Here is a 5,866-nt window from a genome sequence, read left to right on the forward strand (position 1 = left end):
TGCAGAGGACTTCTGAGTTTCTACAGTTCTTTCTGGAGTTAAGTAGTTTTCAGTGAATTGAAAATCCTGCCAATGTTTCTCCTTTTGTGCTTCGTGTCTGCAAGGTGAAACTGGTAACAGCACTCGTGCTGTCCTTCAGAATGTTTAATGTTCATGCTAAGGGAGGATGAATATTGCCTTTTAATGAAGGAGAGAGCGAAAAACAAGGAATCCAAGAACAAAACTTAGATATGATGTTGGCTGCCTACTTTTGAGAAGCTAATTAACACCTGAAGTGTAACAACAAAAGTGCCACAAGCAGTAGAAGCTGGTTAAGAAAACCCAAGTCATACAGCAGAGAAGGTAACCAATAGCCAAGCTTGTGTAAGGGTGGCATAATGAGTCCTTGCCTTCCAGGCCAGCAGCAAGGTACACCTAAAACCTGGACTGCAACAATAAAGGACAAATGAGTAAAGAGTAAAAGCTGTTTTCTGGTGCCTGTCAACAGTACTAGCATCTTCCCAAACTAGGGCACCCATCACCAGATGCCAGAACTGTTTCAGGACAAACAGACATCTCCTAGAACTACCTGTGCTTCCTTTCAAGGCAGCTTCCAGCTCTCTTTGGCCTCCCCGGTAGTCTCAGTTTTGCCCTTTTCCTTCCTCTTTTTCCTCCTTTCACTTCACTTTCTCCCATGAACCCAGTGATTTGCTGAAGCCTCCCTTTTCTCAGGCCTCTCCCTGCAGCCACTCCAGCCTCTGCTTCCTGCTGTCAGTCTGAGCACATATCCCTGCCACTCCTGCCTGCTGCCATCCTGCTCAGGTACTGCCATTCCACATTTCCCACTGCCCAAGTCACCTAAGTCTTGGGTAGCATTTGACTTCTTTCCAGTGCTGCTCTACGTCCACTTCCCTTCACATTCCCAACAGCTGGCAGCCCTCCAAAACTTCCTAGGTGTGCCATTCCCAGTCACAGTGGCTTGGCCCCCAGCACGGTGCAGCGTGGGAAGGGCTATTCCTGCACTGAGAATGATGGTGTTCCCTGGGGAGGACACTGGGAGAGCTCAGTGGGAAGCCACATAGCTCAGTCCTAGGTCAGGTGTTCACTCAGCCACATTCTCCCACCCCTGCAGCCAGGCTTCATTTATAAGGCAGGGTGCAGAAGGTCTTCCTCTGTTTTGCTTTTTTCCTTCCTCTTTTCCACCTCTTTCCTTAGCTTTCCTGTCCCTATAATGTCCAGGAGTGATGGGAAGCAAGTGCTGCCCATTCCTCCTCGCAGCTTTCCCCAGGAGGCTGCTAAGGAAGCTTCTCATTTGAAGTGCTGGTGCCCTCTCTGCCAGGACAATAGACTCTGGAGATATCACTTTAACTATTGCCTTACTGGGGGATCTGAGATTAAGTCACATCTCTCTAAGCCACAGTTTGCACCTTATTTTATTTCTGGTAAACTGCTTTGAAATCTTCCTGGAAGGAACTGCAGACTGAAATCCAGCCTCTGCTTGCCACACTTGCAGAACAATTCTCGTTGCATCACTTACGTTACCCCTTCCTTCCCCTCAGGGCTGTCCCCAGTTTCCTTAGATAGAAAGGTAGTTTACTCACCACATGCCTTTCGTGTTGCATGATTCAACTTCTGATGTGTGAAGAAGGGGCAACCATGTAGGAAATGTGATCTTTAGAAAAAAAGAACAGGGGAGGGGGGGGGGATTCCCTCTGCAGTGCTTTCCACAAGAGAAACTGTTGAGAACTGTGAGTGATGAGAAGCATCACAGCCAATGAGGGCTTCCCAGGGAGAACAGAGGGACAAAACTCGACTCCCACCAGAGATTTCCCCAGCTGGGACACACCCCTTGGCATTGGGTGCAGGCTGAGAGGTGTCTGTGGGCTCTGGAGAGCACATGGGTGTGCACCTGAGCCCTGGGGTGCTGCGACCATTCCTGTATTGTCGCTGCAGCATCATGTACCTCCTGCACACAGCATGGGCACCCATGGAGAGGTACAGTTACATAAGTAGCACTGCTTTTGCTGCAGAAGCCAGGCACTGGGAAGTAGACTCCCTAGGAAACCTCTTTTGTCGTTATGTCATTTGTCATTTTGGCATGAAAGTGTTAGAGCAGGTCTGGAGGAGGACCACAAAGACAATCAGGCAGCTGGAGCACCTCTCCTGTGAAGACAGGCTGCGAGAAATTGGGTTGTTCAGCCTGAAGAAGAGAAGGCCCCAAGGAGACCTTTGAGCAGCCTTCCAATTTTTCTAAGGGTGCTACAGGAGAGCTGAAGAAGGACTTTTTACAAAGGCATGTAGTGACAGCACAAGGGGTAATGGCTTCAAACTGGAAGAAACTTGATTTAGATTAAACATTGGGAAGAAATTCTTCCCCATGAGGGTGGTGAGGCAAAGGACAGGTTGCCCAGAGAAGCTGTGGATGCTCCAACCTTGGAAGTATTCAAAACCAGGTTGGATGGAGCCTTGAGCTACCTGGTCTAGTACGAGGTGTCCCTGCCCTGTCCCTGGGGTTGGAACTTGACAGCCTTTAAGGTCCCTTCCAGCCCAAACCATTCTGTGATTATTTGGGACACAGGAAGGCCAGGACTAACTTGGGGAGCCAGTGGTCAGCAGGGAGCTTGCACAGCTGCTGCCAAGTGCTCTGCTGCATTTCTCCCTCACCCAATTTGAGTCCTTTGATTTCTTGACTGACAAATTTCCACATAAAAGCCAGACTGTGCCATGGTCTGTGTCTGCTCTCCAGAAGCATGGGTTTCCTGCTCAGAGGAGTGTCTGCCCTTTACCAGCCTGTATAATCTGACTTAAATGCCTCGTGCTTCACATGGCAGACCAGCATTAACTGCCAGGATAGTTCACCTGGACAGCAGGTGAAATGCAGACCATCTCTGAGCTTGTCTTTGGTGGTGTGGGTCATTTACAGATGTGAGCAAAGCTGAATTTACCTTGTTCATCTTCTAGAGCAATGACAGAAAGTAGCTTTGGAACAGAGAGAGAGAAATATCCACCTCCTCAGAAAGGGAAATAAAAATGGAAAAAAAATCCTGACCTGATCTATGAGGGGGTGTCTGCGGTGGATTGGCTGGACTTAATCTTACCAGGAGCTTTAGACCTCAGCAGGGTTGAAGAGCTCACACCTCAGCCTGAGCTCTTCAGAGCTGTTTCTCCTCCATCTGCTGCAAGGAAATGGTCTGAATTCAATTGTTTTCAAATGTTTCTTGTGCATAAGACACATTGTAGTCCTCAGTGGAACTTTTAAAGTCGGTATTTTGGGATGAAACAACTATTTTTATTGCTCTTAAGTATGTGGGGCACATGCAGTTGGTGGTGATTGAGTCTTTCCTTAGGCCAGTGTTTGTACCTCACCTGGAATACTTCTGAGTCCTTCCACCACCCAGTAGAATGGAAAATAACTCTTCAGAGGAATCATTTGTAGTTCAGAACAAGTTTCCCCAGTTTTGCCTACCAAGCCAAGAAACTGAGCTATGTCTTTTTGTGTGCTATTTATCCTGACATGTTGTCCGAAAGAATCACTTAACATGTACAGAGATCCTCTTCTCCTGCCAGGACCTGCTCCTCTCAGAGATGGAATCACTTTTGTTACCTTGTCAAAACACCACATGCCTTTGCTGTTCTTTCTCTTGCTTTCTCTGACTCCACTCTGAATTCCTTTTCCCCTTCCAGGACCATCATACTACTGAGAGAGTTGGGGCTGTTCAGTCTGGAGAAGACTCCAAGAAGACCTTATTGTCACCTTCCAGTACCTGAAGGGGACCTATAAGAAAGCTGGTGAGGGACTTTTTAGGGTGTCAGGTAGTGACAGGACTAGGGGGAATGCATCCAAGTTAGAGGAGAGGAGATTTAGATTAGACATTAGGAAGAAGTTCTTCACCATAAGGGTAGTGAGGCACTGGAACATGTTGCTAGAAGAGGTGGTGGAAGTTTTCAAGGCCAGGCTGAATGTGTCTCTGAGCAACCTGATCTAGTGGAAAGTGTCCCTGCCCATGGCAAGGGAGTTGGAACTAGATGATCCTGACAAATCTATGGCTCTATACTAAGTTCCTGTTACCTTTGCCATTTCAGAAGGCCACTAGGATCTGAGCTTGGTTTCAAAGAACCAAACAGCACCTCAACATTCAAATGATGAGACACTGCAACCATGTGAAGAACTCTCCTCCTGGCCATCAGCTGATGCCTTGAAGCATGGGGTATGGCAACTTTGATACCAGCATGTGGAATGACAGTGGTTACTCAGAATTGTTAAACACCAGCAGCATGGTGCAGAGGAGGGTGGAAAAGCCTTCTGGAAAGTAAGTGTCTGATCTGGCAGCTGCTGTGACTCACAGGGGGATTTCACATGGGAATGACTGAGCAGGCACAGGAGAAAGGCCTCCCAAATCACTAGCTTGCACAGATACTGTGAGAGAGCAGAGATAAAGATAAAAGTTCCACAAGGGCAGCAAAGCAACCTTCAGAGGATTACTTTGAGTGGAAGAAGCTTTCTGCTTTCCTCAAGTGTATGAGCTACAGGTTGCAAGGTCAGAGCAGTCACACACACTGGGGAAGGGAGGAGAAGGCATTGGCAGAGACAGCTCTGCATGTGCATGACTTAGAAACACAGACCTGTAGGGTGTGATGCTAGGCCCCTGCTCACTGCAGGGAGGTTGGACTAGATGACCTTTAAAGGTCCCTTCCAACCCAAAGCATTCCATGAATCCATGTGCCTGCGGATGAGGTATAAATGTGCCTGCATGACCTGTGCCTGCATGTCTGTGGGATGCATGGGAGCACGCCAGCAGTGTGGGATGGGATCTGCTCATGGAGAGCATGGTCTGAGCACACACAGCAGCCCAAGCACACACTCCGTGGGTGCACATTCTCTGTGGGGGGTGCAGGGAGGTAGTGGACACACACCGTGTGTGTGTTGTGCAAAAGGCAATGTGCCCACATGGCTGGCTGGAATTCCTGGGAATGCCTCATACAAACCCTGGCACAATTAGATTCTGCATGAGCAGCTCAGCCCTCTCCCCCTGCCCAGCTGCACTGGCATGAGGAAATTCCACCGTTTTCTTGAAGAAACCAGAAAGACTGAGCTCTTGGCTTCCACTGCTGCCAGTCAGGTGCTGTTCCCCCACCCACTGACTTCAGACAGCTCTATCATGAGGAAGCACTCTGTAACCCCGTGGTCTTCCTCTGGTCACCATTAGTCACAATTTCCCCACGTGGCAAAGCCACTAACTCGCCCAAAACCACCCAGCTGGCTCCTGCACCCCCAGCTCAGCTGAGCTGACCAAGGCTGGTGGCATCCAAGGAGCAGATGCTTACCTCTTGCACTGTCACAACAGCTCCATTTTGGGTGCCCTGGGTTTACCTTGGCTCCACACCTGGGGTGGATTATCGTCCTCCCACACAAAAAGCGTCGCATTGAGGCTTTGCCCCTCTCCTGCCTCCCCCTCCTCAACACTGCCTGCTCTGTGCACCACCCACCTTTTGTAAGGCCCGTTTCCAGTGTCTACTACACTAGGATCACATGTGCAGCTGCAGGCACACAGCACCTTGCAGAATGATGTCACACCTCCATCAGCGCCCTGGCCTGCATCTGGCACTTTCCAGCTCCCACTCCCGGCCCCTCCCTCACCGCCTGCCCAGGTCCCGCTCCTGTCGTGCGCGCACCCCCACGAGCGCCCCGAGGCGGCAGCGGCGCGGCCCCGCGCCTCATGTAAATAAGCGCGGAGCCGCGGGTGCTGATTGGCTGCGGCGCTCAGTGGTGGCACCGCCCCCTGCGGGGTGAGGAGGCGGTGGGGGGTTAGCGGCCGGCAGGTGAGTCCGGCCGGGGTCGCCGCTCCTCCGGCTCGTTCTGCACCGCCGCGCAGCTCGGTCCGGCACC

This window comes from Indicator indicator, chromosome 29 (assembly GCF_027791375.1).
Source record: "Indicator indicator isolate 239-I01 chromosome 29, UM_Iind_1.1, whole genome shotgun sequence".
Taxonomy (NCBI): Eukaryota; Metazoa; Chordata; class Aves; order Piciformes; family Indicatoridae; genus Indicator; species Indicator indicator.